Source organism: Cnephaeus nilssonii, assembly GCF_951640355.1.
Source record: "Cnephaeus nilssonii genome assembly, chromosome: 21".
Taxonomy (NCBI): domain Eukaryota; kingdom Metazoa; phylum Chordata; class Mammalia; order Chiroptera; family Vespertilionidae; genus Cnephaeus; species Cnephaeus nilssonii.
In genome coordinates, this window is record NC_137092.1 from 28,130,135 (window position 1) to 28,143,652 (window position 13,518).

At 49.3% G+C, this 13,518-nt stretch overlaps 1 protein-coding gene across 1 annotated transcript in view; it reads left to right on the top strand.

Moving 5' to 3' along the window:
• The first annotated feature begins 6,982 nt into the window (after window positions 1–6,982).
• Window positions 6,983–13,518, top strand: part of PTPN14 (protein tyrosine phosphatase non-receptor type 14) — a 155,345-nt gene continuing 148,809 nt past the window's right edge. Inside the window, exon 1 of the mRNA XM_079761911.1 lies at window positions 6,983–7,679. The gene's annotated coding sequence lies outside the window, so the exon portion shown is untranslated. The remainder of the gene's footprint in view (window positions 7,680–13,518) is intronic.

Below are 13,518 nucleotides of genomic sequence, written 5' to 3' on the forward strand. Positions count from 1 at the left end.
GGATGGTGTCAGAGGCCCATAACATTGGAATCTAGCTTTCTCCGGCTGGATAGATTTCAGATGCAGTTTTAGAGGCTTAGTGCAGCTACAAATATTAGCAAACACAGACAGTATCAGAAAGTAGGCCACACCTGGACAGACCCCTTTATTCTGAACACTGTCATTATGAGAAGGTAAAGACAGACCCCTAGCTTCAAATATCTTTCTCCTGAAGTTGGTGGAAAAGCATTGAAAAATGTACAGGGATGGGCAAAAGTAGGTTAAATTACCAGCCATCATTAACTAAAAGATCAATCATAAGTAAGAATAGGAAATAATAACAACAATAAGACAAATAATACAATAATAAATAAGTAAGTAAATAAATAAATAAATAATACAGGAATAGCCCAGCTGGCATAGCTCGGTGGTTGAGTGTTGACCTAACAACCAGGAGGTCACAGTTCGATTCCAGGTCAGGGCACGTGCCCAGGTTGAGGGCTCGATCCCCAGTGTGAGGCAAGCAGGAGGCAGTCGAGCAATGATTCTCACTTGTCATTGATGTTTCTATCTTTCTCTCCCTCTCCCTTCCTCTATGAAATAAATAAAAAAGCATATATATATATATATATATATATATATATATTTTTTTTTTTTAAAGAATTAACTCTGTGTTTTGTGTAAACCTACTTTAACCCACCCCTGTACATAAAGAAAAGGGGGATCTATTGACTTTTTACTCAGAAACATCCTGGCTTACTTGGCTTCTTACAATAGTGTGCCTAACCATCCTTTCTTTATGTACCATGAACCATGATTTCAAGGTTCCACTCAGAATTTCTCTCTTCCAGTTATTCTCAGCAACCTGGCACCTGTTCCTAGCATCATGCCACAGAATGGCAACAGGCAGGTATTTTAGAGATTAGACGGGGATAATTACAGCTATCATTTACCTGCCCTCATGCAACTCCATGAAGGTGTTGATGGCTCCTTGGCCAGCCATGGTAAATTCTAGAGCTGTGTACCTTCCTGAGAGCTGGCCCAGGTGGGGACATAAATGGGATGAAGAACAGTTTAGCTCATTTCATGGATGACAGATTCATAACTATTCTTAGAAATGAGGGTACCTCTGACCTTTTGAGATTAACGTTGCGGACAGAAATGACTCTACACTCCCAGAATGTGTGACTTCACCATTAAATCAAAATCTCCCTTAACACCCCGCTGCTTCCTGGCTGCCTCCCCTGGACTCCGCCTCACTTAACCTGATCTCCTTGAAAGGCCTTATCTCCAAATCTAACCATACTAGGACTCCAACATATAAATTTTGGAGAGACACATGCAATCCATAACACTAACACTGCAATAAGGATTACCTCCAATTATGCATATACAAGACCTAGTCTTGTTCCTGGAGCACTGCAAGTGTTTACTGGACATTGGTTCCCTTACCTCCTCCCTCTGCCACTCACCTTCCTAGGTGACTTCCTTCTCCACAGGAGAAATCACCTTTGCATAGATGGTGTAGAACGTTACAGAGTGAATGGAGGGATTCCCAGGACTCCTCTTTGACAAGATGTTTCTCCTTTCTCTTATGGGTGTGGTTTCAGATGCCCCTCTGGGCCACTCCTTGAGAAGTGACTTCCCAAAGAGCTAGGCTCAGCCCCAGCAGCCTGTCCTTCCTCAAGACATAAGATTGACGACTCAAGCCATATTCTTTCTCTTGGCAATTTGGATTTGAGATACAATCCCCGTTGAAGGAGAGAAATCCAGCCTGCAGACACAGAATGAGGTCGATGATGGTATTAATAGGTAGCATTGAGAGCTCAGTGTGTACCAGGTACTGTTCTAGGGGTTTTTCACACATTGACTCATCATTACTACAACCCCACGAAGTAGATATGTTCACCATTCCCCCTTGACAGGTGAGGGCATCCAGGTGTGAGAGCTTTAGTTCTTTGCCCAGGGTCTCATGGCTGTGGAACCTGGATATGCCCACAAGAGGAGGGTATTACCCCCAGCCAGGAGGAGAGAAGTAGAGTACCTTTTTGGTTCTCTGGTCCTATCCTTCTTTCTCGTAGATTCCATGTCACGTTCCAGTATCCTGCCAATATATTCCTTTTTGGCTTGAACAATTTGAAGTGGGGTTTTGTTCGTTGTAAACCGAAGGATTTGTACTAAGACAATTCTTCCTATCTACCAGATCAGTTGCACACAACATTAGATTATGTTTTTTATTTTAACAACCATATGTAAATGACTGTGGAGAGTGATTTTTTAAATGACTCTATTCCATTACAAAGTTTAAAAGTGTTCACATAAAAAATGAAGAGATTTCAGTAGTAAAAGCCCTTTCTGTATAATAGATGGTTTTCAGCAATAAGGGGTGGGTACACTCTTCAGTGGCAGTTTGCCCCAAAGAGGATATGGTGGTGATCGGGTGTGTGTGTTCCCATCAAGCCAGGAAAAGCTGGAAAGCAAGGTTGGTGCTGAGGGAGGTGAGGGGCGGGGGCGGGGAAGTCAGCAAGCTGAGCCTGGCGAATGTGATCAGGAAGCTCATACCTTGAAGACATGATTCAAAGGGTGCTTGTGACCTAAGGTGAAATTAGGAGAGAATGATAATGAATACACGGAACATGGAAAGAAACTTAATAGGGCCTGGGTTTTATTTCTTTTACAACTTCCTGAAAAGTACCAATCATGTGTGTGAATTACCTTTTCTAGATTTGCCTGATTAATATATATTGCTGTCCTGTGGAACTTTTAAAAAGTAAACAATTGGTTTAATTGTGCAGATTTTTATTGAAAAAACTTGTAATCTGTCTAGAGCCCGTCTGCCCACTGTACCTGACTCCGGGATCATTGCCCCATGGAGCTGGCACACTATCCAGGAAAACAGATCCAACTTTCTCCCAGCAGCTTGAAAAAATACAACCTAAAAAACCTTTGCATTCTTTCCTGAAGGAGGTAACGAGAAAATAATTCATTTGGGGCCTAGGTTGGCAGGTACGGACATGGGAGCCCTCTCTCCTTTCATGCAGGTCAGGAAGTAGCCCCTTTGGAAGGCAGGGAGCCTTTTCCTGACAGAAGGAAAAAAGAAAGGAAAATGAACTGGAGAGGTAATGACCAGAAGGCTTGGTGGCCAGAGATGAGGGGGCTTCAGGAATGAGAGCTGAGACGTTAGGAACGATGATGAAATGGAGACAGGCGAGCCTGGAGAGCAAACCCAAACATACCTTGTGCACTTTTACTAGTATCTTACCCATGCCTCCACAAAAGCCTATCATTTTACCAATATTTGAGAGTAGTGTGGCTTCCTGGCTTAGTCAATCTGTGGAAAGGCTGGGCGTTGGAGGACCCCGTTAATTCCCCAAACTGAAAGGCCTCAAAGATGCAACTAGGAAGGAGGAAGGGCTGTCTTCTGTGTGAGAAGTGATTCTTCCCAAGCAGATCCTATGGACTTCTCTCTAAAGGGAGAACTCCTCACCTCAGGGACTCCACACTGTACAACTCTGGGGATGCCATTCACACTGTGGACTATTTTAGCACTGGGAGGAGTGCTGTGTATGCGTTCGTGGCTGTACGTGACCATTCTTTAGAATCAGGTAGCTTAAAAAAATCACTAGCTGATAAGAAGTTCATATTCCAGTTAATTTCCTACTTTGTTTTTATTGATAAGAAGCTCTGAATATACACTGAGTGGCCATATTATTATGATCTCTGAACACATAATAATCTGGCCACTCATTGTATATCCCAGTGATGGGCAACCTTTTGAGCTTGGTGTGTCAAACTTCGCCAAAAAACTGAGCATAACTCGGGTAGTGTGTCACTTTGAGGAAAAAACATTATTTCGCAAATGTTTCATCCTCAGGAGCAGCAAATGTTTCATCCTCGGCGGCCGCATGTCATCAGAAATGGCTACGCGTGTCATAGGTTCACCATCACTGGTATATCCTATATAATAAAGGGCTAATATGCAAATTGTCCCCTCGACCAGGAGTTCGACCAGCAGGCAGGCTGGCCAACCGCCCATGTCCCCTCCCCCTGGCCAGGCTGGCCGGACCCCTCCCATGCACGAATTCATGCACCAGGCCTCTAATACACACACACACACACTGAGTGGCCAGATTATTATGCCTTCAGAGATCACAATAATCTGGCCACTCAGTGTATATGACCATTAAAGCCCTCTTAAATTTGTTCTAAAATCTCCTTTTCTTTCCTTGTCTGTCACTTAATAATTTTTTTAGGTGTAGAATAATCTAGGCTTATCTTATTATATTTTTGCTATGTCAGTGGTTCTGAATTGGAAAACTTGGGAGATGTTTCAAAATATACCTGCCCAATATATCAATAGGAGAATGAAGAAGCAAATTGTGACATGTACACACACAATATAATTCCAGTTAAATGACGTTCGAGAACTAGCAGAACTCCTCTTCGGTGGTAGAAGTCAACCTGGAGAGGTGATACTTTCTAAGATGTCACACAAGGGAAATTTCTGTGGTGGATTTTCTCTCCTGGGTGGTGGATGTATCCATATGAAAAAGCCATCAATTGTATGGACGCCAGATTTGGGCTTTTTATTGCATGTGAATTATATCTCAATACTGTCTAAAATATTATAAGTACACATGTACACACCATCCAAGTCTCTACCTTAGACCCAGGGAATATGCTGAATAAGCTATGGGAGCAGGGGGTACAGAGAGGACGTATATCTTGAAAAAGCTCCCCATTTCCTTTCCCTCTATTACTGCCAAATATCCATTTAGGAATTGGAATTAGATGGAGGGTAAAAACCAACAAAATAATAATTACATACATAAGACTTTAAAAATGAGTAGATCCCTAGAGATCATCAGTTTTCCTAAGAGAGCCTGCTTCCTCTCCAGTGTGCTTGGATTGGGGAGCTTGTTTTGTGTTGCTTTCAGTGATTCTGATGTGTTGAAGGTATAACATTAATAAACTGACATGAGGAACACACTGAGGAAGGAGGAATCATGGAGGCCCAGGAGATTCTGCCTGTATTTGTAGTTTAAATAAGGCTTGCAACAAGTTGAAATACTCTGGGAGTTATTTGTATCGACAGGTTCTGACAAAGCTTTCAAGTAAATCCGAAGTGATGTATTTGGGACCTATCCCCTCAGCCAAGCTCCCGTTCACTCTGCTGCACACTGAGGAGACGAGGGTTGCTTTTTTCTCCTTTCTGAAAGAAGCCTGTGACTCGCTCTTACATACTTACCCAGAGAATGAAAGGCTTTTTGTCACTTCAAGCTGGACTTCCGATTTAAAAAAGGAAGCCTGTCTCTATGTACGTCCTTTGCTCATTCTTCACCACACTTGTCTTAGCTGCTGTGCTGGGAGTTTGGTATCACAGCGATTTTAGAACAACACACAAATGCCACTTCCTTTCCTCTAAGACCAACAAGAGGCATTTCTATCTCAGGGAAAGAGCAGGCACTTGGGTTTTACCTGGGAAGCCTGCAGGTATTTCCCTATCTTTAACCTTAATTCTGTTTTGTTCAAACATTGAAGAGATAAGTAGCTTGCATTTTTGGGCCAGACCAGACTAGGCTCCATTATCAGATTTGACTGCTGTGTGACCCTGGGTGAGATATGGAATTTCTCCATGCCTCACTTTCCTTATCTAGGAAATGGGGATAATGACACCGGAGGAGCGAAAAGCGCTTTCCACACTTCCTGGGCCACAGTAAGGCACTCCCTAATTTTCTTTGGAAACCCAGCAAGTCCACATTGAAGCTCTCCAGCTGTTTCCTTGGAAGTTTGAGAAACGGATCTTCATTCCCTTCACCCTCCCCCTTCTCTCCCTCTGGTGTCTTCTCTGCTTCCTAGAGTTCTGGAGATTGTCAAATGCTCAGAAAAGACAGTCACCACACACTTGCACGTGATGGGTATAATAGGTCTTGCTTTTTGGTTTCCCCATTCTCTTCCCCCAAGAGGCCCAGAATTTTTGTGACTGTGGGACAGTGAAGTAATTCGGCACAGTATCTTGTGACAATGACTTCAAGGACGCTTTTCAATCTAAGAAAGGTTGAAAGGACGGGGCTTTGAGTCCTGGTAGATTCCTAAGGCATGTTTCAAGTGATGCAAAGGACCACAGAAATGTAGGCAAACTCTTTCATTCTACAGCTACCGTAGCCAAGGCTTTGGGCTGGAATACTCCTCAGTCATCCAATCGGTCACCAGCCGGGCAAGGCCTAACGCCTTGGGTCCCTCTCCTGGCTCCGTGCTTTTCCCATCAACCCGGCTGCGGGCCATTAACTCCACCTCCGCAAGTGCTAAGGAAGTTGCCTCCCAGTGCCTCCCCCTGGCAGGGTGGGGCGAGTTTGTGGCTTGGAAAGAACCGGGAAAACGACCTATCCCAACTCCTGGCGCGAAGAAACGGCTTTGGCGATTCCAGGAGAGGGGTGTATGTGGGATGGGGTGGGTGGATTAAGACAGCAGGTCCAGCGCCCTGAGGTGCCGGGTGTCCAGGAGAGAGAACTCTGAGACTGGCTGCTCGGTGAAGCCACCCCTTATCCCCTGGTCTACGTCCCCAGTGCAGTGGCTGCAGGGGCACGTCCTGCTCGGAGGGCTTCCCGATACAGGGCGGACTGTGCTTCCTCCAGGCCGGAGTGGGCAAGTTGCTGCCGCGGTCCTGCCCCTGCGGTTTTCCGAGGTCTCGGTGGGATTTTTTCCGTTTTCCCGCTTGCCGCCCCCACCGAGAAGTGGGGGTTGGCGATGGTGGCTCTTCCTTCGCCACCCCTGCGACTCTCACTCCAGGGAGTTTAATCCCGTCCCCCCCGGCTCAGCCCCCACCTTTACAAACATTCCCCCCCCCCCCCCCCCCCCCAAACCTGCCACGTTAAAAGTGCGCGACTTCTCCGGGGCCTGCGGAAGGAGCTCGGGCAGCCCGGCATTCCTCGGATTCCAGCGCCGTGACGTCCCCGGGGACCGCGCGCCGCCGCTCCCGAGCTCGGGCTCCGCTTCCGCGCTCCCCGGGCGCCCCCGCCCCGCCCCGCCGCGCGCGCCCGCCCCCCTGCGCGCGCCCTCCCGGCCGCATTCCTCCCGCCCCGGCCGCGCGCCCCGCGCTCCCTCCGCCTCCCCGGCCCCCAGCGCCACCGAGCCGGCCCGGGGGTGGGGGAATCGCGGCCGCCGGCGCCTGCTCCGTCCCCTCCCACTCGCACGGCCCCTTCCTCCCTCCTCTCCCGGCTGCTCGCGTTTCCTGCCACTCGGGCTCTCTGGCCCTTAAAAGTTCTTCCCAACTTTTCCTCCCGAGCGGGCGCTGGCAGGGGCAGGTTGCTGCGCTCCGGCTCGCTCTGCTGCCAGCTCTCCCGGCCCTGGTCCTTGGGGAGCCGCAGACACAAGTGGCCTCTGGCGGTCCTTCCCCTCCCACTCGAGCCATCCTCCCCGGCCGGCTGGCTTCTCCCCTGTTCCCCCCAGCGGGCGGGACACCCTCGGGCTTTAGGTGGCTCTCCTTTTCTCCGGCTCCGTGCGCCCCGGCGCGCACTCTGGCGCCCGGATCGCGGCGGAACCCTCCTCCCTCCCCTTTCGCCTCCTCCGGCTCTTCCCCTTCGCCCCTCCTCCGCCGGCCACTGGAACCAATTCCTTGGGGAATTGGGGCTCCGCCGCGGCCGTGGAGGGACAGCTTTTCTGCGCGGGACTCCAGGGCTCCGACCGGGCCGTGTAAGCAGGTAAGCGCCGTCTGGGGCGGGGGAGTCGGGCCCGAGGTTGGGGGGCCGCCCGGGCGCCCAGGGCGCCTCGCGGTGGACTTGGGCAAAGGCTGGCAAAGCGGACTTGGGCTCGGCGGCTCCGGACGCGGACCGGGCAGCGGGGGCGCGAGGTGGCCGGGCCGCAGGAGCTTTCTGTTGCGGCGGGAGCCGTCCGCTGTGAGGCGCACCGCTTGTCTGGGGAGTTAAGGGGGAAGGTGAGAGCTGTCTGGAGAGCTCGTGGCTAAACCCACACCCTCGCCCCGTCCTCCTCCTCATTCCCTCCTGCTTTTTTTTTGGGCATGAGACAGGGCCTCGAAAGGGCAGCTGGCGATACCCAGGGGCTGGGGACAGGGGGGATGAAAGACAAGGACATTGCTGTCGCTCCAGCGGAGACCAGACAGGCGTCCCGACCCTCCTCTGCCCCGTCGGAGGACAGGATCTTCTTGTGAGGGAGAGTTTTCCTGCCATCCCACTAGGCCCCGCCGTGCCACCAAACTCCTGGGCTTCTTGGCCCCTGCTTGGGTGGTCAGGCTGGCTCCTAGGGCAAACCTGTGGCCACATAATTTCCGATTAGGTCTCCGCCCCAAACTTTCCAACCTCCGTGTATTCACTTCTGAGGGTGGTGGTCATACACTCTCTCCCTGGCATGACTCCGACATCTGGGTTTTGTATACTTGTAAGTGGGGTTTCCACCTTTTTGAAGGAGCAGGGAGGTAGCTCTGCCCCAACCTCCACCCCCACCCCCACCCCTCCTACACTTGAAGGGGCTTGTGGGGTTTTCAGGAACTGGCTGTGGCAGGCTCTTTGTGAAGGTGAGGAATCTCTAGACTGCAGGCTGCATATATGGGTTACAGGGTTTCCACCCATGTGCGAACTTCTTAAAATACATTGGTTCATTCATTCATTCGACACACCTAGCATTGAACTTCTCCTCTGTGCTAGGAACCAGGGACTCAAAGATGCTGTAACAAGATCTCAGTGCAGCCTCTGGAGGCCACCCCCAGGCCAGGGAGCAATTGCAGTGTTGTGAGAACGGCCAGGGAAAGCTTGGTCCTGGAGGTGAGGTTGCGCTCACCTGGAGGAAATGGGTAGAGGAAACAGCTGGTGCGAAGGGATAGTCATCCAAAAAACATGTACCAAGAGGTCAGACCTGTCCAGAGGCCGGAGGGGGTTTACAGCCAGTGTTGCACGGACAGCATTTTTTTTTTAATGTATCAGAAATTAAACTGGAAGCATGTTACCCACTTATGGGAGTCAGATATCTCTCCGAGGAGCACAGCCTCCTTTTGGACACACCTGCATGCCTGAGGCTGTTTCTCCTGGGAGCAGCGGTGGTGGGACCATCGAAATTTTAATTGGCGCTAATTGGCCCATGCGGGGGGGGGGGGGGGGGTCATTAGAATGGTATCGATCCCCTTTTAAAGAGAGCGGTTTGACTGCCACAGGTGATAATGCTGCAGCGGTACAGACTCTAGGATGCAAGGTACCTATCTTTTGGTGATGGGGTTAAGAGTGTGTGCCGAAAACCGCCTGGCCTTAGTGCCTGGGCCCTGAACCGCACGGTGCTCTTTGCCCAGATCTGAATGCGTGGCCACGCCGTGCAGAGTGCGCTTACCTATGCGTCTCTGTGTTTGTTAAAGCAGTGGTCGGCAAACTGCGGCTCGCGAGCCACATGCGGCTCTTTGGCCCCTCGAGTGTGGCTCTTCCACAAAATACCACGGCCTGGGCGAGTCTATGTTGAAGAAGTGGCGCTAGAAGAAGTTGAAGTTTTTAAAAAATGTGGCTCTCAAAAGAAATTTCAGTCGTTGGACTGTTGACATTTGGCTCTGCTGACGAATGAGTTTGCCGACCACCGGGTTAGCGTATGCTCTCCTTTAAAAAGTCGTTCCTGCTCCCGCACGGTTGTAAGGACGACTCTTCCTCCCTCTGAAACTTTATATAAACACTGCTGGCCGGTGGCTGTGGCCTGATGGTCCTGGACTCAGCAGCTCCTGCCTGGAAAAGTTCCCTCCAGAGCAGGAGCATTCTCTGCGTGGTTTGCCTTTCAAGGGTGCCTCTGCCCCGGGCCGGAGGGGCGGTGTAGTATTCTTCCTGGTGGCTGAGTCCCCGCTGAGGTGGCAGGGGGCCAGCTTCCAGTGACCTCAGGCCAGTGCATCAGAGCGGGAAGAGCGCCCTGACTTCCTACCGTTTGGGGTGTTTCTCCAAGCCCCCTCCACACAATGCTGATCTCAAGAACGGCTTTCCTGAAGGTCTAGGACCCGCCGGAGAGAAACGGCTGAAGAGCAGCTCTTTCTTGCTCACCCCACGCACCTTCCCAGTTTCTACGGCTGGCTCAAACACACGGCTGTTCGTAACACCGCCGTTATTCAGGTTTGCGCACGCTGTGTGGCATGGACAGCTGTGATGGGAAGACCAGTTAGACTATTTTAGAATTCAGATTTTTTTTTAGGTGAGTTCTTACTGTCCTGAATGGGTGGGCCAGGGGTCAAGAAGTATGACGATTTTTTCCCTAGTGCTTTCTAGCCTTATTAAGCGCTTATGTGTTGTTTTTTTTTTTGTTGTTGTTGTTGTTTGTTTTGTTCTTAAAATGGGAAGCAAACATAAGCCCTTTGATTGCACATTGTAGCCTACCCGGGTTTCAAATTCTTGTCCTTGTTCCTCTCCTAGCCTGCATTTGAACTTCTTGACGTCGTCACCAAGCCTGTGTCTTTTTTTTCTGAACTCACTCTAAGCCTCGGAACAGTGCTAGGCACTTTGTTAGAGATAAGACAGAGGAAAAGAGATAAGATGAACTACTTAATTAGCCCATTAAATTATTGCTGCTTGCACTGATTAAAGAGAACACGGGAAGACAAACACGTTTTGGTAAAAAGGAGGTTAAGATGAATGTCTAAAAGAAGACTGTGATCTCTCCTCATGACTTGATTTACCTTTCCCCTGTCTGAGCCCCATGGAGGGCTTATTGCATGATCCAGGGGGGCGTGGTGGTGGTGGTGGTGGCCAGTTTTGCAGCTTCCCGGCTATCCGTGAGCAGGGTCAGGAAGCCAGGAGGAGGAGTATAGCGAGGCTTGCATTCCAGCGCTGCCATCGTTTCAGCTGCGTGATGTTGGAAGGTCTTCGCAGCCGTTCAGAATCTCAAATTCAATCTCCATCTCTTTTCATCTACATGACGGGGCCAGTGGTATCTAACTTGGCAGAATCTTTGTGGGGAATTCAGTGTAATGCTATATGCCCCCCTCCTCACATAGAGTAGGTGTTGGGTCAAGGATGGCTATTTATATGTTCCAGGAGTTCTATGTGGCCATGAATGTGCTCTTTGTGTCACTTTTTCCCCCAGCAGCCTGAATTCACATGCGTGCCAACATACACATAAAGCTTTGTCTTTGACTTTTTTTTTTTTTTTTTTGGTCTGTTGGCTCAACGCAAATGTGTTGGCTGGCAGCTGCCATGCAGCCCCTCCTGTGAGAGGAGGTTGACATTTGCAAGACCAGGCAGTAGGGAAGCGTGAGGAAGGAAAGCCCCTTGGAGAAGGGCTGAGAAGAGGGTCATTTTCCCTGTGTACTAATTACTGTTACAGGGTGCAGGACTAATATAAGGAACCTGGCATTTAAAAAAATATATATTTTTTATTTTTAGAGAGGAAGGGAGAGAGAGAGAGAGAAACATCAATGATGAGAGAGAATCATTGATCGGTTGCCTCTTGCATGCCCCCTACAGGGGATCCAACCCCCAACCCACGCATGTGCCCTGACCTCCTGATTCATAGGCCGATGCTCAACCACTCAGCCACACTGGCTAGGCAGGATCCTGGCATTTCTGATGTTGAAATCCAGTGAATGAAAGAATGTTCCAGTACATATGCCCGCCTTTAGCAAGAAGGCAAAAACTTCCCAAAGGAATGTCTTTGCAACCTCATTTCCTTCTTTGAAGCCCAAATACAGAGTCAACTTCAACTCCTCTCCTGGAATGCCAGCCTCAGGTTGCTTGAGCTTTAAATGTTGCCTTTCATCTGAGAAGCCTAAAGTATTTGACAAACATTAACTCCTTGATCTTCATATCATCCTCCCAGGAGGAGGGAATGTTAGAAGAAAGAACAACTCAGAACACATCAGCAGGGCAGGTGTGTAGCATGTGTTCTTGAAGCAGAGTGGCTTGTCCTAGCCTAGAACCGGTTAACCTGCGTGTAGTTTGCTTGCAGGCCAGGAGGACGGGGTTTAGGGGCGGGGGTAGAGGGCGGGGGGGCTTGAAGGGGAGGAGAAAGCCCAGGTAAAAAGCAGAGCTGGCTGGGATTTCCACAATGGGAAGGGAGAGGAAATCCATGCTACCCAGACCAGCCATGCCTTTGCCATACATTGCATGCATGCTGATTATGACAATAAATAATCTCCGAATTATTTATAATTCTGAATGAAAGGATATGACGCCATACTTATGGATAGGAGTTCCAGTTGCTGAAGATAAAAGGTAATGGGGACTCCAAGTACCTTTCTGTGGCATAGGGGTGGTTATGTGTCTGAGTTGGATTATAAATGGCATACTAACATTGTTTTAATTTCCTTTCCCTTTTTCCTGTGGGTTCTATATTCCTTGGCTTGGTTTTGTCTTGCTCTCCCGTCAGGCTTTTGTTTGGCTGGCTTCATGGGCCTTGCTATCGGAAGAAAACATATTGTGGCCATTCTTAGATCAACCTCGTGTGTAAAATTTGATACGTGGCTGATTTAGCGTAGTTCCTTAGGGGACTTAATTAGGCTTATAATTGGCTTGACCCAGAGGCCTATGGCATATCCTGTAACTGTAGGCGGCCACCCCATAAGTGCTTGATGTTGGTCAACAGGGCGGTGTCTGGGGGAAAATGAGAGGGGGGCCATGGCATCCTCTCAGAAGCAGAGTATCCTCTTCACATCTGTGATGCTTGAGGTTTCAGTAGTGAATTATATTCCTAAATTCGGAAGCTTTCCTGGCTGGGCCACTGACTGGATCTAAGTTGCCTCCCAAGTTTTGTGTGTGTGTATTTTTTTAGCTCCCAGGAAAAATCATTCATGTTAAAAATTAGCAGAAGTTCCTAATGCTTCTTTTTGCACACAACAGATCCTTGACTAACACTTCATTTCCTCAAGTCTTTTGGAAATTCATCTTCTGGGAGTCCTTTCTTTCACACTCCATTCCCCTTGAGTAGTTGGGGCATTCGCTAAGGCAACAGATCTCAAAGGCCAGTGAGCATTGGAATCACCTGGAGGGCTTGTTAAAGCTCAGAGGGCCACTCCCCACACCCACTCCAGCTTCTGATTCAGTCAGTAGGTCTCGGGTGGGGCCCGAGAATTTGGAATTCAGTGGTGCTAGTACTGCTGGTCCTTGACCAGCTGCGCTTGGAGAATCCTGGAGCTGAGGAACCCACCCCTGTCCCCAGGCTTGGTAGGTAGTCACTGAAGTTTTTCACTGCATTGGTTTGACCAGTTCTGTTCCTGGTTGTTTGAGGGCTCTGGAGAGGCCCGGAGTCACTTAATGAGTACGTATGGCTGCCTACCCAGGCCCGTGGAGATCCTGAATTAGAGGTTTCCATTTTGGTGGAACTGCTTGGCTGTCATCTCCAATCCAGACCCCGCCACTTGGCTCCAGACAGTTTGGTTTATCTGGTACTTCCATCCATCTGGGTAGGCCATTTACATGAACTCACGAGTTTCTTGCTACGGAATCTGCTGCTTCTGTCTTAGTCAGGGCACTGCCATCTGTTGAATTAGCTGCTGAAGCCAGGCCCTTGGAATTCTCTTCCTGTCACTCTTTCCTTGCACCCCCAATCTCGACCCTCAGACACCACTAACAA